General features: G+C 40.2%; 1 long non-coding RNA gene across 1 annotated transcript in view; it reads right to left on the minus strand.

Moving 5' to 3' along the window:
- Window positions 1–18159: 18159 nt before the first annotated feature.
- LOC135445064 (uncharacterized) overlaps window positions 18160–25422 on the minus strand; it is a 33266-nt gene continuing 26003 nt past the window's right edge. The window contains exons 2-3 of the long non-coding RNA XR_010439457.1: window positions 20605–20709; window positions 18160–18489 (exon numbers count right to left, since the gene is read on the minus strand). This is a non-coding gene — a long non-coding RNA (uncharacterized LOC135445064). The remainder of the gene's footprint in view (window positions 18490–20604; window positions 20710–25422) is intronic.

A 25422-nucleotide genomic window follows, 5' to 3' on the forward strand; every position in this document is an offset into this window, starting at 1 on the left:
AACAACCTGCTCCAGAGTTCCACCATTCTCACTGTAAAAATTTCCTTTCTTCTATATAGTCAAAATCTATCTTCTTTTAGTATAAAATCATTTCTCCTATGACAAAAGGCCCTACTAAAAACTTTGTCCTCATCTTTCTTTCTTTGTCCTTTCCTTCTGTAAATCCCCCTTTATGTACTGGAAGGTTCCTATAAGCTCTCCCCTTGTGCCATCTCTTCTCCAGACTAAGCAACTCCAACTCTCTCAGCCTGTCTTCACAGGAGAGGTGCTCCAGACCTCTGACCATCGTCATGTCCATCCCCTGGACCTCCATCAGATCATATCTTTCCTGTGTTGATGGCTTCAGACCCGGATGCAATACTCTACACTCCAGTTCTCAGTGCAGTGGAAGAAATAGCCTTTAGCTTTAGCCATCTAAGAACTAAAAATACCATTTAAAAATACTTGCATCACATCACAAAGAAATTCAGGATATTCTGTTCACAAATCTAATTTTACTTTACGACTACAACTATCAAATACTAAAATTAATATATTTAATATCTGATTACAAGTTTTTATTTATTAGCATATGTTTTAAACATTTTAAACAACTGTCAAAATTATGGCTGACTACACTTAAATTTTCATATCTTGCTTGAAACTAACAAGTAAATTCATCATCTACAGAGGGCAAACTCTGAACTACTTTACTAACAAATCCAGACTTTTCTGGCAAGCCTAAACACCAAGGATGGGTGATTAGATTAGCTGAGAACTGTGAGCTCCCTTTAAGACTCTCTCTAGAAAGCCAGTGATTCACTTCAGAGCCTAGTATTTTCTAAAACACTGATTTACATTTGAATAGAGGAGTTTCTTTCCTCTCCTCACTTTTTCCTAGTATCAGTTAAAGTATTATCTCTTCCTACAAATGCTGCCTGTTGTCTACTCTTAAACCATAACTATTATCAGAGCTCTTTCCCTTTCCCAGGGCACTGTAGCACCTCAGCCATGCAGCAGAGATGAGCAGATTTCAGACTGATTTCAGCATCCAGCACCCCAAGATCCCCAAATGACACAGCAGCTTCAAGACAAGGAGGTCTCTCCCATTGCCTGATAATCACAACATTGACCTGTGCTCCTCCTCCTGTATTTCTGAGCATCTGGATAGTTAAAGCAATGAGCTTGCCCTGGAAACTAACAAAGCTGTAAGAAAACCTTTTATTTCCAGTATGCATATATGTGTGGCATTCTCCTCTGCACTTACTAATTTTTTTAAGCCTGGTTTTCTTACAGATGGAAGTCCTAAGCAGCTATGTTGTTCTTTTGCTATATGCAAAAATCCTCTGTGGGGATTGACGAAGATTCATTTATTCTCCTGAAAAAAATCTTCTAAATCAGGAGTGGGAATGCACCGCATACATTCCACCTTTCCCAACTTTAATTTATATACTCATTATGTTGAGGATCTTCTCAAGCTTTTCATAAAGAAAGACATAGCACTTTTGTTTCCTATCACTCCATTTCCAGGAAGCACTACATGATTAGTGTGCATTAAACTGCTTCATTTTGTAGAGCCTGAATTCCCAAAATCACCCAAGTGATTTAAGGTGCCTTGACTTTTTATTTCCAAAATCAAAAACTGTAGGTGACTGGGGGTCCTTAATCTTAACAGCACCCATCTGCCATTTCCTCATGTGGAGCAGAAGCCTGCCCACACCTACCATGGGTGTTCATCACCTTGTACATCTCTCCCAGGCTCTAGGTGAGGTACAGAAAAGAGAGGATCACATTTCTATGTTGGTTTGTAAATGTTGACTTGGACACTTGCTCAGGCACAGGCAGTGGGGTTCAAAGCAGGGTAAACAATACAATTGAAGGAATCTTTGTTTAAATCCATAAGCCATGCAGTCAACACTCAGTTGAACAAAGCTCAGCTGAGCTCGTGTGAGCTCAGCATGCATTAAGAACCCGTATTTAAAAATAGTTACTCTGAGTAAATGACAGTAGATATCAATTTTATCACAAAAATACGATAGTTTGCCTGGAGGTAAAGATGAAATGTTAATGAGATGTAAAAATGCCTATTTAAGGGAGGTAAGCTATTCTTTCACTTATTAGAACTTTTTTTAGCTTGAGTAAGTTTAGCAATAAAACTTCCTTTCCTTTTTATAATCTACTTCTCCATAAACTATATTGTCTGCTTTCAAGTTTCATTGTTAAACCTATGCTGAAGGCAATTTAAAAACGCCTAAATCTCAATTTTTCCAGGCACAGTTGCTATGGTTACATACATGCCAATATATACCTGGGTAAAAGGAGGAAAAACATCTGACTGTTCTCCTTTTAAAAGGAGAGCATTATGTTCCACAGATAAAAGCCTGACTGAAGATCATTTCACCTGCTCTGCTTCAAGTCAGTGGAAGTAGAGCTGAGCTCCATGCCACCTTCCTTCAGTCTGCCATGGACCTTTGAACCAGCGTGTGACTGCCCTGCCTCCAAAGCAGCACAGTTACGCCTGCACGAGCCATGCCTGGCAGAGAGGCAGAATTCCTGCATTCACCAGCTCTGTGGGATGGATGCCAGGCCTCAGAGTGGAGCTCTGCTCCTTGCACAGGGAGCTTCAACCACCATTCCCCCTTCTGCTCCCTCTCACACTTTCACTGCACATCTGCTCATCCGAGGCATAGGCACTCTGTGTCATCTCCAGCTCTGCTTTATTTTGCAAATAAAGAAGGGGCTACGTCTCCTCCTCTTCTCACACTTTCCTACCTTTGTAACTGAGATTTGCCTTCTGGTTATTGACTCAGACAGGCTTCAGTTTTCAGACACAGCCAAGCCATGTAAAGCAAGCTCTTATTCAGTCTCAGGGTCACCAGTGAAGAGCAGGACTAGACAGGTAGGTCATAATTTGGAGCAAGAAGAAAAATATTCTAAAGAGATTTGGTGACATTTTTTCTTTATAGCTGTTATGATTTGACCCCAGCAGACAGCTAAGCCTCATTCACTCCTCCATGGTGAGACAGGAAAGAGAACAGAAAAAGCAAAAGGTAAAAAACTCATGGGCTGAGATAGATATAGTTTAATAAGGAAAAGAAAGAAAAAAAATGATGGGCAAAAAACTCAGTTGCTTACTACCAGAGAGTCCTTGAAAAACAGCAACCCTGACAAACTTCTCCTAGCAATTTTACTGCTGAACACAACGCTGTAAGGTATGGAATGTTCCTCTGATCACTTGGGGCCAGCTGTCACTTGACCAACATCTTGTGTACCCCCAGCCCTATCTTTGGTGGAGTAAGTAGCAAAAAAGACCATGACTGTGCAATAGTGAAAACATCCTTGTTGTTATCAACACTATTTTCAGCACAAAACCAGAACACAGCCCCATAACAGACTCTATCCCAGCCCAAACCAGCACAACAGCATTTTGCCATTTCCATGTTCCTGAATATCAATCACAGTCCTCCAAGTCAGTTATCATTATCTGAAGATTAATATTTTTTTTTAGTGTGGAGGAAAAGTAGTTACCTTTCATCTACACTGCAAGGTCAAATTTTGTAGCATTAGCACAAGGCATTGATCCTGCCACAAAAAGCATAAGTGCATGTGAATTGGCTTCAAATCTCCAGAGAAAGGTAATTCCTCCACTTGTCTTGCAAAATTATAGTACTTATTTTATAAATGAGCAGATTTCTTACCAAAGTACAAATCAATTATAAGTAGATTCTAACTTATGTGGTTTCAGAGAAAAACATTACAGTAATTTGTCCATCAAAATTATTGAAGTTGCTCCCCATTGCATACACAGATGTAGCCCTTGACAAGCCTCAGAGCAGAGAGTTCCACAAATAAACTATTTCTCCCTGTGAGCCAGAAACCATGGCACAGCATACAACAGAGCCTTATGCTGATTTGACCAGACTGAGCAAGAAAAATTGCTACTTACTAAAAATTAGTGACCATATAAATTATGAATATTCATGCACTGACTCATTCTTACCATCAAGTGGAGTCAGGCACTATGAGGAACTGAGTTTTGAAAATCCCTCTCCCTTGGGAAACCTCCACTTTACTCATCTTTCTGCTTGATTGCAGTGTCATGAAAATTAGTATCAAGATTACACTGTATCAACACATTGCACAAAGCTTGTACAAGAAGAAGATAGTCATTACTGATATTAAGCTGCTGATATTTAAGTAATTGCTATTCTTTGTCAGCCTTATTATCAAATGATCTTGTTACAGCTACAGAGTTACCTATAATCACTTGCACAGAGAGGATTTTAAGCCTGATCAGAAAAGAATCATTAAACATTAATTAAAGTACAGCATGTACACTCTGTATTTGGCTTGACAGTTTGCAGGAGCAGCCTGCTAAGCAGTCTCTGCTAAGCACAGAGATAAAGCAAGGTGTGTCTGTGCTGAATGCCCCACTGGGAGTTAGAAACATGACTTTAGTCCATTTATAAAGTTTTCTCATTAGGTTTCAATTCAGGAGCAATGCCACAATGGTATTTAAAGGATATTCAATCACTCATGACAGAAAAGCTAGACTGACATTGCACAAATGGTGTTTGATTATTACCAATCTATCATGTCAGTTAGCAGGAGGAAAAGATACATTTCAATTGATTTCAAAAGACTGCTGTGACAAATGCGTTCTGGGAAGCTGAGCAGTAACAGATTTCAGGCCCTGATTAATCTGGTATACACAAAACTGTATACCCTGGTCTCTTTTAAGCACACAACACACTCTTCAGCAGAAAATTAGAGCAGCTACATGACCAAACACTGGATTATTTTCTTTCCAGTCTTTTATTTGATTAGCTCAACTCTCCAAGGGGTAGTGGTTAAAATCCTCATGAAAAAATCTGAACTTCAACTTATTTGTTATATTGTCACCACAAATAAGAAGTAAAACAGATGAACCAAAATATCTGGGGATTGTGTCAGTCGGATTACACAGGAGAAAGAAATGACATCAGCCAGCTCCAAACACGATGGACAGGGAATGTCACCCACCAACAATGCATGGCAAAATCCGCTACCTCCAACTGTCCTGAGTGGTGCCAGGGTCTACAGAGGGATCTTCCTTTAATAAGCAGGACTGTTTGTAAAAGAAATATCTCCACTGAGTTATTTTTTTCTTGCTGTGGTATTGGAATAAGAATCCCAATATTACCAGGTAGATTGTGGCTGGGCCAGTCTGACCCTTGCTGCTGGGCCAAAGGCGGCAGCTGTGGTGTATCACCCCAGAGACACCTTTAGCTTGCTGGAGGTTGCAGCTGAGCAGTGAACAAGTCCAGGCTTGTTAGGAATTCCGTTTACTTCAGGAGGGAAGGCTTCAGCTATGGTGAGGAGGAAGGAGACAGATTCTGCCGGAGGGTAAATATCCAGAGCTTTATTCCGTGGTCACAGAGGTCTAACAGCTCCAACAGAATCCCGACCTCATGGCCTGATTGACATTTTAAGCTCCCGGGGGAGGGGGAGGGAAGGGACAGGTGAGCCACCAACCAGGTGGGAGGGGCGGGGTCTCAAGGGACGAGGGACACCTAGACAGGCCAATGACCTCTGGGCATAGGGGCATCTTTTGAACTTGACCAACCACACCACGACCTTCCTGGAATGTTAAGCCTGATTGGCAGGACTCACTCAGCAAGGGGGTGAGGAGGAAAGGAGAGAGGTATTGGCACACCTGGGGAAGGGACCCGGAAGTGTAAAACAGGATATTACAACACACCGCAACACTGTGGGCACTGGTAATTGTCCCTGGTATGGAGTGTTTGCTACAACCTGCAGACTTTCTCATGGTTCTGTGCTCCCAGGTTTGACAAGTAAAAAGAGAAGAGCTACTGACTCTTCAAACATGAAGGAAACACCAAAGAGAGCAAAAAGAGTATGTTCAAATTCACCCCAAGCAGAGAGTACTTAAGCATATTTGATTCCTCATAAACAGTTCCATTACAACAGGGAAAGCCACAGAAGTCTGTTTAGTTTTTAGCTAGATTTTCTGCTGATTAAGACTAAGAATTGTCCTTTCAGGAATTCCCTTTTCTTTCCATACGGGTAAGATAGAGAGGCATTTTTCCAAGACTTCTCCACTCAGGGTACTACAGAAACAAAGAATATAATTTTTTTAAGGTCTCTTAAAAATACATTCTCAAAGGCGGGGAAAATAGAGGACAAGGCAGAATTCCTATTGTGCCTGTCTAGTTAGAACCATGTAATTGGGGAATATTCCTGTATGTCATGGAAGACTGAGCACAAGAACTCATAAAAACCACAAGCTTTTCCATCATGATGCTTTCACATTAAGTCTGATGGTCTGGGCAATCAACAGAAAGAGAAGCGTTACCCCTTTTGCTAATGTGGCTAATGATTAACTACGACTGTTTAGCACTGAGGAAAATATTCCAACAATTAATGGGGAAAGTGTGAAATCTAATTTTATGTCTTCTTCGTCTGCTGAGGAAGTTGAGAAAATAAATTAAGTCTAACAGTAATTGATGTGGGCTGGTGTAGTGAAGAAACAGGAGAATTAATCCTGTGGTGCAAAGTCTTGCTCTCTGATGCACCAGAGCAGCCATAGGAAAAAATCATTTGCCTTCATGCTGGGAAACTAAACCCAAATATGAACCAATGCAAGGCAGTCTTTCATTGGAATGGCTGTACATAGAGAGTTTGTTGGCACTTCTGCCACATTTTATGCTTCTGGTGACTGGCAAGAAGCTTAACACAGTTGGATGTTTCCAAACAGATTGATCCATGACAAAAGCTTTAGGAGACTCCCTGAACAGCAGATAGGAATTTTGAATTCTTTCTTGTGAAGCAAAAAGGAAAACAGGCAACCAGCATCCCTCCATATATGTCTATAACTGCTGTTCTCTCACTGAGATCACAACTACATCTGAAAGTTTGCTAGTCTGATCTCAAAATTTTCTAAAGGTCAGTTCCTCACCACAGACATCTTTCTTTCCAGCTGTAACAGCAACAACTTCCAAAAAATAAAGAAAAGAAATAAACACCAGTTTGCCTCACAGGAACACTGAACCTCAAGGTTTAACCATGATTAGCTAACAGGATTCTAAACACAGTTTCTCTTGGTGTAGTAAGGCTATAAAATCACAATCAGGAGCACAGCAGCCATTTATCCTTCAGAACAAATTTTGCACTTCAATAAGCTTTTACTCATGTTTTCAAAGGCACTGTTCATAAAGTGAGGGGCTGTTGAGTGAGAGTAAGGGAAGCAGAAATGAGATTGCTGATTGGCACCATCCTTGCAGTCACATCAACCCCAGAAAGGCATTTCTCTCCAGTCAGGTCCTACGGGGTGCTCTGAGCACATGTAAAAACAAAACTGCTGAACTAATTACTTCACACCTCTCATAAGAACAGAAAACAAATCTACTCTTGGGTCTGAATTCTTGTGTGACAAGTTCCAGTCCATTTACTAAAAACCCTTGTCATGTGGAATTCATAACCACTGTGACAGTTTTAGCTAAAAGCATGCCATTATAATCTGTCACACAACATAACTATTACCCAAAAATGATGTTCTGCATATTCACTTTGTGAAACATGGGTGAGAGGGAGGGAGCTGGAATAGGGCAGCGTGACACCTGAAATGGGCTTCACTGTCTCAGACCATTTGTTGAAAAATGCACTTTGAAGTTAATCACATTACCTTCACCTCAATAACCAATGTAGACCCTGAATGTTTAATTATGCTACTGGTTTTATACCTAATCAATCTTTTTCATTAAAATCCAGTGAAGCAGACAACTGAGATAATTACTGAAGAATCATCTTAATTAAAATTTTTAGCTTCTAATTAAGAGTCATTGTTTACCTCATCAGAAAGCCATTAGGATTCAGGACAAGGTTGCCCTGTTCATTATGTTTTCACCTTTTTTTTTTTTTCTAAAGCTTTGGGCAAAGAGAGTGATACAGGATTTTATGTTAAAAAAGGAATTATTACAGTTGTCCCATGAAAAGGGAGAGTATGTACAAGCCAGGGTCACCACTTTTCAAAAGCCCCATAGCATATTTACATTCAAAGTAATTGTAGAATATGTTTGCATATAAATTGACTCTGTCTTGGTTCTTGAAGATAAAGAAGTGTCTATCCTTAAAATGGATGTGACTGCCTAAATTATTTCTTTATTTCTTTCCAGCTACAGTGAAAATAATTTTGAAAGCCCTCAATCCTCCTATCCTGCAATCAGAAATGTCTTTATGCTTTTCACTGATGTGTTCACAAGTGTCTGACATTGAAATCTGCTTCAACATCAGAAAAGTCCCATCAGACACTTCAGCTGGGGACTCAGAACTGCCTAGCAGTTAAATGCCACCACTGAGGATGTGCAGCTTCAACACACTCACACTCACTGCAAGGCACCAGCCAGGACCAGCTATCATGTGATGATGCTTCAACTGACAGAATTAATCAGGGAAAAATATTATCCAGTCCTAAATGGATTCAGTTGCAATTCCCCCTATATATATATATATAAAGACGGAAGAAAAAAACAAAGATATCTCCATATGGGAGGTTTTTTCCACCTTCATCCCAGCAAGGAAATTTCTAAAAATGTTGATGATGTCATACTGAGAGTGAGTTCAGACATTTGAAATGCTAAACTGAACATCTACAGCTGGAATCATTGCTAATAAGCACTGACCATCTGCTGAAGACAAAGAAAACTATGTTAGGATCAGCACTAAACCAAAACCAAACCTATTTTAGAGAAACACCTTATACCATGTACTAATTTATTTACTTCTAGTGGCGTCCTGCAGGATATGGTATAAGAAGCAAGACATATCTCCAGCAACCAGTATTTCTCACACTTTGGAAAACTACCGACCCATACTTCCCACAAGGAATTGAGAAAACAGCATTAAAATGAGAATTGCTTTTCATGAATATTATTTGTAACTGCTAAAGTAGATGAGGATATAATATAACAGCTGCCAGGAAATTGATGTAAATATTTCAGATACCACTGGGTTTATTAAGTAACAATTGTCCCTATCAGTAGGAATGACATCTGCCAATAATAGAAGGCAAGCAGTTATGGTTCAGGAAAAAGTATCAGACAATTGTTTTAAGGGAGAGAATGAGACCAAGAAAACAGAAGACATTTAAGGAAAACCACACAGGAGGTTTCCTGTGGTTCCTCCCAGCAGCTCCAAGCTGATTTCAGACAAGAGCTCAGTTGTGCCAGCTAGTGCCAGCACTTTTTATCAGACATTCTTGCTCTAACCTCATTAAAAAGTCTGATTGCAGGAGGCTGAAACAGTTCTCACTCCTCTCAACAGGCATTGGAGCTTACACACCTGAGTGTAGGCAACCAACAACACTGCTGGCACACCAAGACAGAGAGACTTGAGGGGTCTGAAATGCCAGCTGTTGAAGAATGCAATGCAAGATGTTTTCCATTACCATCTGTATGGCGGATTACCTTTGTCAAGTGGGCAGTTTGCCTTATCTCTCTCTTTGAGTGACCACATTCACACCTCCCTCGGGAGGGGACATTGCTGATAACAGACTATTGAATGTCACTGCATGACTGATAAGAACTATAACATCCCATTGGGAGATGCTCTGCCCAGAGGGAGGAGCCAAGCATTCCTACCCGGATATAATCCAGAAGTTTTTGAGACACCAACACGGCTTTCTGCATGGGATTCCCCAGAGGAACAGCAGCTGTCTCTTCTTCCACTGGATCTTCAGAGGAAGAATACATCCTTCTCTACAGGATCCCTGCTCCAACAGAACCACCCCTGACACTGCAGGAGGGCTGAGCCACATTTCCAATGGGACTGCCACCAACACCCTGACCCACAGGGTGTCAGGTTGGGTTCTGGCTCTGTCAGTGTTGTTCATGTGTACTGCATTGTTTATTTTATCCTTTTTTTTTCTTTTCCCTATTAAAGAACTGTTATTTCCTGCTCCCATATTTTTGCCTGAGAGCCCCTTAATTTAAAATTTATAGAAATTCAGAGGGGTGGGGAGGGTTTACATTCTCCATTTCAGGGGAGGCTCCTGCTTTCCTTAGCAGACTCCTGTCTTTCCAAACCAAGACACCAGCAGGCATCTATTTTCCTGGGAAACACTCACACAGGGGAGAGGCATGCTAAGTCTGTGGCTGCACATGGACGATCTCACTGAGGTTTCAGGTGACCTAATCTATAATCTTCACCATAATTGTCAGGTGTTGACTGTACAATTTCCAGGGCACAGTTATTTCTATCACACTACCACTGAACTCACCAAAATCTCTTGTCCAGTAATCTCAAGCCCTTTGGGGAAGACACATCCTGTAAGCATGCTGAGATATCAGAGATCAGGTTCTAAACACATACCCTTTGACTTGGATGAGTAAACAGGGGAATATCCACACCACAACCTGACCACTGGGGAATTCAAATCTAACACAGCTTTCCACATTTCTGCTCCTAAGTAAATATGGGATCTCATCACTGGGATCTTGGATGTCAGGGAGGGAGAGCCACGAGTGAGATCAAATCAGTCACTTTAAGAGCCACTCAAGTCTCCTAACTACTGAAACAGCCTTGTGACCTCATCCTAAAGGAGAAGCCAATAATTTCTTTCCAGTCAAGGTTTGGGTGCTTGCCTAGCCATGCTAGAGGACAGGAAGATTCCCATTCCCATACCTGTGGGAGCTTAAACATCTCTTCACTCAATTCTTTAGATGCTCAGTTGTCAGTTCTGCCTCCCTGTAACCCCACAGGGAAGCCTATCTAGCCTGCTTTTAGTGCAGAAACTTTCTAGTTATTAAGTTAACAACACTAGTCCTTGTAAAGCTAAACCCTATTCACCATCACAGAATTGGCCACAAGTCACTTTTAGTGGTCACTTTATATTGTGCCATTATAAAGCCTTTATTGTGGTCACTAATGGAAAACACATGCCAAACTAGTTACTTATTACAGCTGTAGAAAAGTGACAAAAAGCAGTCACAGTGCCTTGCCATTGAACCCTTATTAAATTTCAGGCCACTCCTTTAATTGGTGCAACTAAATTAATTTATCATTTAATTATGTGTCCATTTATGAAGAAAAGTGATTTTGTATTTGTTACTAAGGTTTCAGTAGCTAGAAAGTCAGAGATTTAAACATAAAAACTCCTGTCCTTGCTGTAACCACTCACTGCAACAACTGCTTTGAAAAAAAAAATCTGTTTACCCAAGGAACCAAATTTCAGAGGATCTGAAATGCAAGAATAGCTAAGAGCAGTTGTAAGGGGTCATAAGGTGTATGCTAAGATTATCTAGGCTGGGGAAATATATCTACAGTTAGAGTAGATGACCAAACATTCTCCCTCTCAGTCTTTTGCTATCCTGGAAACCCTGAGGCAAACTGCTCAAGAAAAAACTCAATCATTGAAGCTACATGGGCATGTCTAGCTACAGAGCCTCATGTCCATCCAAGTCATCTAACTCACAGAGGGATTTTATGAAGTCTGAATAGCACTCAAAACTGTATCTGCATGAGTCATGGGACCTGAAAATGCCCATGTTTGCTCTGTTCCTGGGGTTGGTTTGCTTGGTTGGTGGCAAATGGCAGTGCCTACAGCACAAAGAGGCAGTTTTCCTTACAGGAACACAAGGTCTGGCAGAATAAAAACTACCAGGAATTGCTAGCCTGCAGCAGGCTCTGCTGCTAAGTGAATGAAAGGTTCGTAAAAACAGAAACATCTCCTCAAAGGAAACCTAGTACAAGTCAATAGCTCTTGAGGCCAGTGTAAGGGCCAATACTCACAGTTTGAGGAAGGGGAAGCAAAGACTCTGACTACAGAAAAAGTGGGCTGTAGTTCTCCTTTCTATGGAAAGCTGATGGAATCTTCATTTAAGGGTCAAGATCACCTGCCTGCAGCCTGGTGATAGTGCATCAAAACCAGTCCATGTGTGACTTCTCCTGCCTTTAAAGAAGAGTTGCTACAAAGCCATGAAACAGAGTCAGAAAAGAGATAATGGGGAGCTACAGCTAAACAAGCATCTTGTTGGATGCAGGAAAGCTGCTACCAGCCCTCAAAACTCCCAGCAAGGCATTAGTAAATTGTATCCCAGAAAGAGAATGGAAAAAGAGACAAGCTAAACTCTAGACCTCAGCATGTATGAAAGTGAATGGCAACAGCAGGGCACAGAAGATATTTGCTACACATGGCTTGGGAATACAGGGTTAAAGGGAAACTGTCTAGATTTCATTCAGATTGGCACAAAAGGAATTTTTTTTTTTTTTTAGCCCTACCAAACATTTAGCAGTGGGACTGAAAGTTGCAAAAATCAATAATCTTGGCAATAAACAGTGGAATCCACAGAAGGACCAGTTCAAGGCAGACAAAATTAAGAGATTTACTGACATGTTGGAGGGCATGGGACATTTGGAAAGACAATGAAGAACTCAAACTATCACTGAACACAGTGCTAGTGGTGTATGCAGAGCAATGCATGTCAGGAGTGTTATGGCCAAAGTGGGAGAGCAGCTCCAGCATGCAGCATAATTAAGTGTAATTGGAAAGGTGGAGGAATCGTCAGAATGGGTTTGCTTGATTGCTACAAGTAATAAAACACCAAACACATGCTGGGCCAATCTGAAAGTGTAAAGGCCTTTGGGACCCACACGCAGCTAAAAGAGGGAAAATTGTACCACAGCCACCCTTCCAGATGTCACTTGCACAAATTCCACAAAGGCTGGGTTCAGTGCAGAGGAACAGGTACAGTCTACTCTCATCTGCTGGGGGAAGCTGAGGGATCCCTACTTCCATTACTGTGTCAGGAGAAAAGCATTTCTATACATTAGAAGCACTTTGTGTCTTAGAAAAGGGAATGAGATTAGAAGAGGGGAAGTGATCTGATCTAATCCTCTGAGGAGAAGACGTTCAAGGATTTAAAGCACCATCATCCATGAAAGAACTGAACCATGCTGAGGCTGTGAACTCTCTTAGTATTTACACAAAGATAAAGAGAAACATCAGCGCTTTCATGAGGTCTGAGGAATAGAAGAGAGCAACTGGTAGTGAAGGAGATGGACAAAAGCATCCAAAATACAAAGGATGACAGTGACTCGAATTAGAAGTCAAAGAAATATAAAAATATCCAGTAGCAGCTGTCCTGTCATGCAGCAGGATGATGGCCTATAAAAGAGAAGGGACAGATATTCACTCATACTTGTGATCTGCCAACAGAAATGGGGAAACTGGAAGAGAAGCTCAGGGTGTAGACACCACTGATTTCTTTTTAATACAGTCATCGAGGCCTGAATGTCAGGCATCAGAGATATCTGGAGTAAAAAATAATTCAGGCTCTGAATGTGGGATATGAGCAAGTCCAAAGTGGTTTAGAGAAACAAATGAAAGGGATTCTGGAGAATATTTCTTCCAGTCATTTGGAAGGAAGTCTGTGAGGGACACTAAGATGTGATGTTGTGCAAAAGGCAAAGAAGTGCACAAGAATTTTCCAGAAAGATGTCCCAGGTGACATAAATTCTTCTAGACTGTTTTGTTTATGTAAAGTATCAGAAAAAAATGCCAAAAAACAGCAAGGAGAAAGCACTGATAGTTCATGATGCACCTAATAGAAGCTTGGCAGCAATTGGTGTGTGATTTATATGAACATAGGCAGAAACACTGCCTGCTGATACTTGATTATTGCAGTCATTTTGTCAAAGTAACTCAACTTAAAAACACATTATGCAGCACTGCAATGAGTCAGGCCACAAAAATATTCACCAGGCATAGTATGTACTGCAAGCTAATTTGTAAGAGTAGCTTACAACATATACCCAAGGAATCTCGAAAATTTGCAAAAGACAGTATTTTCTATACTCAACAAGCAGTTTGTACTGCCTGCAGTGCAACAGAAGGCCTGAAAACACACATTTAGGTAACTGAGTAAACATTACTCAAGGCAAATGAAAAAGGGTTGAAATCCATACTTCTGCTTAGTACAATCACCAAACCAATTTGTGAAGTTTTGTTAGTACTGATGCTACAAGTGCAAGAACCACCCTATCTAAGAGAAGGTGTAACACCCCCAGGTGCAGATTACTGGATAAAACAGACTGTGGGGGACAAAAAAATAGTGGAAATTTCACTACTACATGTTAGGCTGCTAAAACCATTGCAAGAAACATCAATGTCATAATATCACATCCAGGCAAAAAGGTGTAGTAACAGGAAGGTAAGACTATTTCTTCTCTAATAGATATAGGTAGAAATAGATATATCTACTAATGTAGAACACTACATCATCTCCAGTAAATAGCAGCACCCCACAAAGAATCTACCAAACCCATCAGCCTGGCTGATCAGTGGGAAATTGTCACTCTTGCTAATGCACCTGCACAGTTTCCTCAGGTTATGTATTTCCCACCTGCAGCTGATGGGTCTTCTGTTACTTGACCAGATGTGCTTTGCAAAGCCTGTCAAAATCCCCAGACAGATGCCACACTCTCACAAATAATGATCACAGTAATAGAAAATTAAATATAAAATAACACAGGAGTGAATAGTAAGAGCATTAAGTACATCAAGATTCAAGTATTCAGTAGTTAAGAGAATACCAAGATAATGTTAATTCATGCATGTCTCATTCAGTCCCAGGAGGTATAAGCACAACAAAAGAAAATATTCAAGTGTTTCTTTTATTCCATACAAAAGTGGCAAAGCCATGGCAGCTGCAGAAAGAGATTTGTCCCAGAGGTGTTGAACAAACCACCCAGTTGTGAGGCATGTCCCACTCTTCAAGGTTTATGGTTTAAAGTTACCAAAGAAACAAAACCAGAAGGTTAAATAAAGGCAAAATAAACTTACTTTGGGTCATGCACTACATCAGTATTAAAAGTGGGACTTGCACTAGTCCTCCTGAACACCAGTTGAGAGTTTATTCCTTAGATGTTGCATTGTAAGAAATGTCAGCCCACAGCTGGGACAAACCTCAGGATGATACAAAGCCATCAATGGGGTTCTGAGTTTCACTGCAGGAGCACCAGAGTATTCACAGACAATAAAATTTCCTCCCAAGGTCACAAGCCTTGCAGACTTAGTGGTGAAGCAAATTAAACCTGCTGGGAATAAACAGTCCTTGGGCTCAGAGCTGTGTAGCAGAATATTCAAACGTTACTTAAATTTTTAAAATAATGAGGACATAGTTTTTAATATCTAACTAATGCAAAGACTGGATGATGATGCCTCTCCCTGGACTGTTATAAGCAATGACATATTTCCTATAATACCCTAACTGCAGACTGAATATGTGATAGATTAAAAGTACACTGAAAGAGATCATTTACACACGGTCCATTATGGGTTCCCTAAAGTAACATTTTCTGAAATATTAATACTTAATTATGGAGGCGACAGAAGGCTGCAGGGTTTCCCTTATTTCTTTTCTATGTTCTTGTTATCTGTCTCTAAAATATTAGAGATAATGAGAAATCATGTACCTGTGTAAACTCTAATAGGAATAATATGAAAAAGCAGAACAAAGAAAAAAAAATAGGCCTCAAGCTGTTCATGGGGTCTCTGGTAATTGGAAGAATCAATGGCTATATGATTCAAGAAAATACCTTCCCTGGAGAAGGAGACTGATTGTGCCACATTTATACAGCAGCTAACCAACACTAAGCAGGCTTTCCTTTGCATATTATTGGTGCCAGCCCGATGAGGCAGAAAATTGCATCGTGTCATTTAATTTCCCAATCTTTGTTTTCATTGTATTAATCTTTTGGCTTTACTTCACTTTATAATTTGAAGGCTCAGCAAGAAGCAAACCAAATGGAAATTCAGCTTACTTTCATGTCTAGCTGAATGTTCGTTGCAGTTTTGGAAAGTTTAATTCTGCGTAATCTCACCCATGAATAATAATCATCTGCTTTTGTATGCGGACATATTAGTGGTTGTTAAAGACTGCCTTAAAAATTCCTGGGATTGTGCCCAAAAGTCAGCCACCAAAACGTGATTAACGAATAGGTTACAGGAAGAGAGCAGATAGGTTTTTTCAACAGAACCTTTTCCCTCTGGTGTTATCAAAGAAAGTAAAGTTGGCAAAATCCCTGAACTTGACTAATAATTTTAAATTTTACAATTCCCGGACTGAAAATTCCAATGCTGAGGATGTTGAGACAGAGTGGTTGTTTTAGAAAAAGCCCAGGACATAAATATGGAGGTTTCAGTTAGATATAAGGAAGCAGAGAAAAAAAACCTGACTCTTTTCCTGTGCTTGAAGTTATTTGACTCACCAAGGACTGGGCTGGGCTGGGTCCCTCTCAGTCAGCAGGACCCTCCTGAGATCTGTCCAGAAGTGGGAACAGATTAGCAGAACCATCTGCACCTTGTCCTCCATACCAGGGCAAAGTTAGGAATAAATCCCAAATCCAGGACTTCAGTTTACTCTTATCCCATCCCAGAGACTCCTTTGAAAAGGTCTGAAGGCTGACTCAATTGCTATTGAGTGTATTAGGCACATTAATCTTGTTGTCATTTATTGCACTGTGATGAAGACACACTGCAAATTTATACAACATGTTTAATACATATTTCTTGCTGTGGTTATATGATTCCTAGCTCACTCAAATAGGATTCATGAGCCATATCTGATGAATAAAGCTTTATTTAAAATGAGATGTCTTTTTCATGATTCTGTCACTGTTTTGTCAAAAAAGGGGTATTTTTCTTCCAACCAGATTCTCTCATAACTGTGATGGAAAGTTTAAAGCTTCCTCTGCTCAGATCTTCAAGGACATGTCCTACCCATAGAATTTTAGGGGTTTGCCTATTGGCTTCCAGATGTGGGAAGTTTTCACACTTGCATGTGCCTTACTCACATTAAAAGAACATACGGCAAATAATGCTCTCACTATCACAAGAACAAAATTATGAAGACCTAAATAAATGAAGCTTGTGTTAAAAAAAATCAAAACAAAACAGAAGAGGGTGTCCTTTACATGTTCATGACCTGGGAAAGGTCACCATTAACTAGACCCTGCACTTCAGTGCAGCTCTCCGCTTCTCAGCAAGAGGCAGAAAACATTGAACCTGCTGCTGACTAAACAATGGCCCTGAGAGAAGCCACCATCTGACTCATGAGAGCTGAGCCTCATTGCACAAGTTGAGCAAAAATATTTCCTCCCTCTCAGGGTGAGTAGCCCTACCCAGTCACTTTCCTCTGCTTGGGAAAAACAAGGTGTCCTCATGGAACCTGTCAGGAAAGTGGATTGCAATTGAAAGTCTCCAATCTTGCTCTGCTGCTGTCACTTGCTCAACTTGTGCCCCTTGAATGCACAAATCACATAGGGGGACACTTGCTTCCTGCCATCATTAAACAGGGGTTGAGGTACTCAATTAACACCAGGAAAGAGATAAGATGCTTTAAGGCCTCTCATGAGATGTTCATCACTCAGAGAGAGTTTAAAATTAGAATATTGAATTCAGATTTTGAAATGGAGTTCTGAAAATTTTGCTAGAGCCACCCATGCTCCAAATGCACCAGAAGTTACTGAACTGGAAGATAAAATATGTCAGGAAATTCTGCATCTGTAATATTTTAGCTGTGCAATCAGATAGTCATAATGTTCCCTGTAGCTCCCAAATTTCACAGGAAAAGATGAGCAGCAACTCAAAGCTCCATTAGTCTTATTGAAATACTAGAAATACCATCCCCTTTCATCTAAATTAATCTAGCCTCAAGCAAACTCAGAGCATACAGGGCTTCTTCAGTTTGCACATTGAAATAATAATTCTTCGTCCATTTCAGAATCCCTGTGAGCTCATTTAAAACAGACCAGAGGTACCCAAAATAGTTTCACAGATCTCAAGACTCTCTGACATAAATTCAAATACTCCACCAATTAAGCTCAATGAAGATTTCAAAGTTCATTAGGACCAAGAATTGCATTTAGTTCCATACATCTAGAATAAAACAAGCTCCAGTAACAAAAAGAACTTTTTTTTTTTACATTCTGACTTTAACTGCCAAGAAACCTGGCTTGCTTCACCAATTTGTAATTGAGGCAATAATAGATGGACAATTATTAAATACTATGATATGGAATAGATTTAAAGGGTTTCCTTGCATAAAAGTTGATGTGACTTAGAAAATCAATTACCAGAATTTGTACAAACTGCCATGCAGTTTTCATTGCCAGGACATGACATGAAAATATTGCTGATATTTAATTGCAGAACTGAGAAAAGGTAAAACATGTATCAAGGCGATCAAATTACAAAAGACAGTTACAATTCCTGAAGCTGGCAATTTATGGAGTATTTTCCACACTTGATATCACTTTTTGGTGGACTTCACGAGTTGTGTAAGAATATTTTTCTGTTTAACTTGTTTTTTCCAAATACTTGGTTTTCCTTCTTGTCATGGTTTGATGCAGAAAGGACGAACCTCTTCCAAATCTCCAAATCTTGGGTGCAGGAGGATCATGGGCCTTGCAAGCAGTCAAGGGCACAGGTCCAAGGCTGCAGCACAAGCATGTCTGCAAGATAAAAGAATGTGGCATAAGGCTGAGACAAAAAAGGCTTTCTGCTATGACTCAGTCCACATGCTAAGGAGAAAAGTGCAAAAAATGAAGTGCTAGCCTTCCTCAGAAGTCTCTCCCAAATTCTTCACTTGACAGTTAATTTATATCTTCATGAAGGCCTGTATGTGTGTGGACACATTCATCAATAAGTTAAGCTAACACTGAATACACAACCATAACTGGAATAATAATGAAGTAAACATAATTATAACACTGAGAAGGTTGAGGACTTTTTACCAAAAGAAGAAAAGGACTGTGCAAAATGTTAAATACACTAAATGCACTCACAGACACTGACACATTGTTCAATAAATTACCCTCCATGAGAAAATACACATAGTGGAATAGCTTAATAGCAGATTTATTAAAAATTTTTAAAGGGAAAATTGTTGGCAAAAAGCTTCATAAGAAAAATCACTAACACTATAATTATGCAAGAATTTTAATTTTTTATTGTGCCAATTATTTTTATTATCCAGACTGTATTAAGAGAAAAAGTGAAAACAGACCTGGTCAGTCTAGAATTAAAAAAATTTGTGAAGACCTGTTTGACAGCAGAATTAAGAGATGACATATTTTTTCTTTCAAGCCCAGTTCCATGAAACATTTGCAAATCATTTGACAGTCATTTACATACTAAAAAGTTATCAGAGATTCCTCTTAATGCATCATAAGTCACAGAATGTTGCTAACAAAAAATAACCCATACCACAGAAAAAAGGGCAGGGGGCTGGGGAAGGGGAGAGGGGAACAAAAAGAACCAAACAGAAACCCAAAATCAAGCCAATCAACCAACCAACCAACCTGGCCAAGCTGCACATACTGCAAGGTACCAAAGCAAGGAAAGACTGCAAAGAATCACCAAATTTTAGGTCCCCATTATAGCAGGATATTCATTAAGAGGTAAAATCCTATTCACTCTGAAAAATGAGCAAGCAACAAGGAAATGTTCACAGTGACCAAACAAGTACAAGAGAAGTGATGTTAGGAAACTATTTGCATGCAAAATTAAGGTAGTATTTTTTAATTATTTTAGTAGACAGTTTGAATTTGGTGTCTCCAACTCACTGACAATATGCTTTAGGACAGGTCAACATTTACTTGCTTCTTGCCTATCCGAAGGTAAAGATCCAGAAGATGCGATATAATAGAAACAATTCACAGTTTCAGAAAGTGGCTTTCGAAATGTTTGCAATGGAAATTGCAGCACTGTTTCTGGAATTTGTATCTAATTGCTTTTCCAAACCAAAATTCTCAGATTTACCACATTTATATTGGGATGGGCCATAATTTTCTTCTACAATTTAACACAAAAGGAGAAAGAGTATGAGGGTTTAATTTGGGTGGGGTAGGAGAGGGGAGTGAGGGAAGAGGGTGTCCCTTCTTGTGAGCCACAAGAAACACACATTACAGCCAACAGCAACAAAAATAATATTTTATGATTTCCTTTATTTTCAGAGCTTAGTATGGGGCTGTCAGGGACAGAGAGCTGCTTCATTTTAAATTTACACACACTGCAGAATATTTCTGTACTTTCCCATCACTATAGCCCTCTGCCTTAAATAGTCAGCATGGCAAAATACCTTCAAGTTTTAAAACATTGAAGAAACTTGGAGAACAGTTTTAGATTCCTCAGTGCTATGCCCTTGAGACTGCTGCAGCCTTCTAGTGCCAATGGAAATGGTCTTTTGACTTTTCTGGACTTTCACTAAGACCTTAAAATTTCAGTTTCAGTTCTAACTAATTGGTTCAGATGAAAGGAAAATGTAGTAATAATTGCCTGTAGCATTGGACGCATATGTAGCTCCATGAGGTCCAGATATTAGTGCAGAAACCCTGTACTCCCTGTGGCCTTGGCCTCTGACACCACCTTTTAGGAACATTGTCATGTTCAACAGCTCTAAACAAGAAGGAATTTCTGATGGGAGTGAGAAGAGATACTGAAGTTATGGCTACAGGCATGCAGTATTTTAAAGACTCCATAAATACCTGAATTTTGGTATCATGATTAACATCAACTCCTTCACAAGGAGTCTGAAGCTGATACCCTTTCAGATATTCTGTCCTTACCTCTGTCAATCTTGCAGGTGACTGCTGCTGTATTTACACTGGTGTGTACTGCAGCTCTTCAGCCTCCCATGGCCATCCTGGGACTTGCAGCTTCTTAGTTCTGCTCTATTTGGGAACAATGCATCTCTTTAAATACGAATAAGAGGCCACCAACTATAACAAGCAAAAAAGAGAAGTTCTGCTAATTAAGCATTATAGTCTCCATGTCACACAAGGGGAAATTAGGGCAGAGAGATTTATTTGTCTGAGATTGAGGGAGAAGTCTGTGCTAGAACCAAACACTGGAACCAGTCTCTGTGCTTTGACTGTAAGAAGCCTGTCCTCAGTAGCTGTCACCTGCATCCTGTGGGTGCCTTCAGCCACTAACAAAATTACCTCTGATACCAGGGACAACATCAGGCTCAGCGATGGCACTGTGTGAAAAAGCCAGCACTGTCAGGGTAGATTTCATTTTGCCCATGCATTGCCCTGTGGCGGTGCTGGGGTGTGGACACTGAGCAATTTGCCCATCCCAACACGGGGGACAATGATTTGTGCACTTTCAGTGTGTCAGCAGGAACGAGGGGCAGCCCTGCCCTGCAAAGAGCTCTGCAGAGCCACGTCCCTCAGACAGGAAGGAAAGCAGGGGTGGAACTAGCTGGAGCTGTAAGGAAATTCACAGGAGAAGTGCAATTGGAAAAAGTAATCTCTGGGCTAGAAGGAGTCTGGTAGCTGGGAAATGGGAACCAGTCCACACTCGGCAGCTTACGCGAAGAATTCTGACAACCGTTCGGAACAAACATTTTGAGTTTGCATTTAAAGTTAAATTGGGAGAGACAGGAGAGACAGCAAATAATAAGAAACAATGCAATGAGATAAAGAAGGTCTTAGAGTAGATATTTTAAATACCAACACAGCTAATAAATGCAAATGAAGTTCAGTGCTGATAAGCACAGAATTATGAGACTGAAAGCAAAGAATGAAAAGGAGGAACTATCTGCTTAGAGGCAATCAGCTGCACTGTAATGGCCAAGAATGAGATCTGGGGAATTATTGTAAAAGAAATCCCTAAAGCTTTCAGCCCAATGAGGAAATGATTGAAATAAACAAGATGATAGGCTTTATTAAACCACCAGAATATAATGTTCAGCTTCCACACCCTGCAAAGGGTAGGAGTGAAATGCACCAAAGCAAAAGGATTAAAACCAAAAAAGCAGCACTAACCTCACAGAATAAGATGGATTTTTGCCCTTGGCTTTTGTCTGAAGCCTGAATCTTCTCAATTGTTGTGCTCCTTTGTTACTATAATGTCCTATTTTATTATTCCTCTTCCTTTTATTATTTTTCAGCCTGTCTGATAAAACTTTATGAGAACTTACCCAGGAAAGGACAGCATCTCCTTCACAATCACTGTAATCTATTGTTCAAGTCAGGCAGATTTTTAAAGCATAAATCCAAATTATACATTGCATAGCTACCTGGGTTACCATATTACCTCAGAACAATGTGCAGGAACAAAATTAAAAGCAGTATTACTGCAGTATAGCAATGTTCAGAGAGGGTGTCAGCAGAGCCTGGAATATGGCAAGGAAGAAGCAGATTGGAAGCAGGAGAAATGAACTTGCATTAGCAAAGGTTTGGTGTAGACATAATACAAGAGTTAAATACAGAGGAAACCAATTACTCCAGTAATTACTCAAGGCAGTTTGCCCAGCCATCTCTCAGCACAGGACCCCCAAAACCTACTGGGTAGCTCCCAGCAGCCATCAGCATCTTCTGGTATAATCTCCAATCCCAGCCCTCAATGGGAGGGCTCATTGTTCCCACTGCTGGCTCTGAGAGCACCACAGAACAGAAGAATGGACACAGTGTGGCAGCCTGAAAAGTGTTTAGCTCAGACCTGATGAGGGCTCCACTCAGATCAAACACATAAACAATATTTTCTAGAGTTTTTTTCAATACCCTAAAGAAAATGCTGGTTTTAATAGGAAACTGTTAACATTTAATTTGCCAGGTTGTCTTTTAACTCATGTAAAATTTTTCTACTCTTGCAATCATTTGGCAAGAAATCTCATGGGTCCATGCAAAATAAGACCATTAGTTTTGCTGAGGCCTTTCTAGTGATGAGCAGAAGAGTGAGTAAAGTTTTCCTTCTTTTTTTTATAGAGTTCCCTATCCTGATGAAAGAATATTTAGCTTGTGATCCACAAGAAAAATCCTTAGACTTTTTTTTCACAGGACTAGTTTCCAGTTAGTTGCTCTTAATCTCTATTTTGGCAGCAGTAAACAACTTTGGTGGCTGTGGAGTCCCATCTTTGCCATTTTCTTTTTTGGTATTTGGTCTGTTTCTGCATGTTGTCAACATCACTTAACCTGTGCTTCATGTGGCTGCTCTCCCCTCCTCATTTTTTCCTGACTTGAAATTTAATAGGATATTTTTTATCCCTGAAGTAAGACATTAAAAAAAACATTGACTTGTACCTGAAAAAGAACAAATGCCTACAGATACACATCCATTCTGACAGTGAAATATTGCCTGATGGCTTTTCCAAGGTGTTTTGCCTCTACCTTGCATAATTCCCACTTTGCTTCCAAAAATGCTATAAGACGAACTCAGAAGCCTCAAAAACTTCAAGAGTTTTTTGGTTTGATTTGGGTTTTTTTCCAGTAGGTACTTGTTTTTTGGTAGCTCATCTTACCCCTGTATTCTCCTACAGCCGAATTCAAGTTCGCTGCCTTTCAGCAGTTCTTCCACCCATTTCATCCTTCAGGAAAAGATTCTATCTGCCCTTCTCCTAAACATCACCTACACTCTCTTTTCCTGCAGAAATAAGTTCCTGTGGCTCCAGGATCATTTGGGCCTCCAAACACCCCAGTCTTAAACTTCCTGCTGCCCTGCAGAAGCTGTGAATTTGAAAACTTTAGGCAGATATTCTCCACCTTCTCACACTTAATTAGGATGTACTGCACCTGCAATAAAAATGAAAATGGAAACGGCTTTAGGGACTCTGTTTCAATGACATTTTTGGTCCACATTTTCCTGCTCTGTTGGGCAACAATCAACCTTTTCCTTAGCCACCATCTCCTTTAGCAGGTATGGCTAAAGAATGATTTGTTTCTGTTCTTTGTGTCTCTTGGTGGTCAAGTTGACTCTTTTCATGTAGGAGAGTAACAAGCAACTGAAATGACAGTGACACAGGTGCTGATGTGCTCAGGCTTCAAACTGCTGAGCCACAGGTGCAGCTTCCTCAATTCCTGGTGATATATTAAAAATGCCTCCTCTGGTCTATTCCTCCAGACAGCTGTTTTCAGATGGATTTTCTCATAATTGCACTTTCCAGGGCACATTGCTTCTCATTCTGTTCTAATCCTTCTATTTTGGTCTTCTCAGTGTATGAAACCTTAAATTGAACACTTTCAGGCTGCCACAAAGGTTAAAAAACCTATTTACCACAAAATTAGACTCTGACTTGCAGGAGATGCCAAACTCCTCCGGATTCAACAAGACTCCAGTCCTGATTAGGACCTCTGAGAACATCCATGCTCCTAATCAAGACCTCTCAAGGGTGGGTCATTTTGTCTCAGCAAGGCTATTTTACACTTCTCTGCTGGCACAACAGAGCCCAAAACCTGGGGTAATTGCCACCTAGGCATTTCTAGAGGGCACAAAATCTCCATAAACAACTCTAGCACTTTGCCTGGATGCTCCCAACACTGTGGCACAGAGCTGCTTTCTTTATCCCTTTCACTCCTTGAGTATTTGGAGGCAGCTCCCAATGGGCAGAGAAATGCTTTCACCGCCAAACCACCCAAACATCTGTAAAGGAGCCTGGCTCAGGGCCAGCTGTGGCTCAGCAGCCCCAAGGGGAGCTGACACGTCAGAGCAAAGTGGGGAGTACTGGAGGAGTTAATATCTCATCTTTAGCATCTCCTGAGCATAGCTCTGCCTTTGGGACATTGACTTTGTGGCTTTCGTCGCACCAAAAGAAGAAGAAAAATAAAAGAAGGACATGCAGAAGCACAAGCATGTGAAAAGTAAACTTTTAATAGCCTCTCCTGAGCAGAATCAACTGAACTCAGATGCAAAACTACTTTCTGCCAAACTGCATGAAAGCATCATAAGATCTCATTTTATCTCTCTTCTAGATTTATTGTAGTGCTGCCCTCTCACACTTCCCCTCCAAAAAGCATTTCCATTATAAACCTCCTCCCTTTTTCAAAGAATTTAACTCATTTCCATATGTGCATGAGGCTGTAGCTTGGCAATAAAGTCCTTAGTCCAGTTGTGGGGTTTTTTTAAGAGGGTAAAATGTGTTCTGTAGTTTTTGATTTACAGACACATAAAAACTCTAAAATTTACACTTTCAAGAGCTAGGAAGTGCACCTAAAAAACAGAAATGATTGAAGCCAGGGGGAAAAATGAACTATTCTAGATTTTAATCCTAGAGTCATTTACTTGAAAAGCAAAATACACTTTTTTCAGACTTCATCTCCTGGAAATCTACTTTTCAAATATGGCAAAGGCTCAATGTATTCCACTTGCAATAAAGTTCCTGGAGAGGAATAGAAGAGGAATAGAGAATTTTGCTTGTGATATGTCGTATCAGGGAACAATTATGTAATTGTTGTAATTATGACTCAAAAGGTTACAAGGCATGACCAGAGGAGTCAGTACCACATCACCAGACACAGACAGCAGTAAAATGGTGTGCTAGCAAAGCTGGCACTGCACCCAAAAGGTAACAGCTTCTGAGAAGTAGAGGAGATGGTGGCTGATCAATTAGAAATACAGCTGCTAGAAACTGTCCCCACACTCACACAAGGCAGCTTTCTGCATGT

Source organism: Zonotrichia leucophrys, chromosome 3, assembly GCF_028769735.1.
Source record: "Zonotrichia leucophrys gambelii isolate GWCS_2022_RI chromosome 3, RI_Zleu_2.0, whole genome shotgun sequence".
Classification (NCBI taxonomy): Eukaryota; Metazoa; Chordata; class Aves; order Passeriformes; family Passerellidae; genus Zonotrichia; species Zonotrichia leucophrys.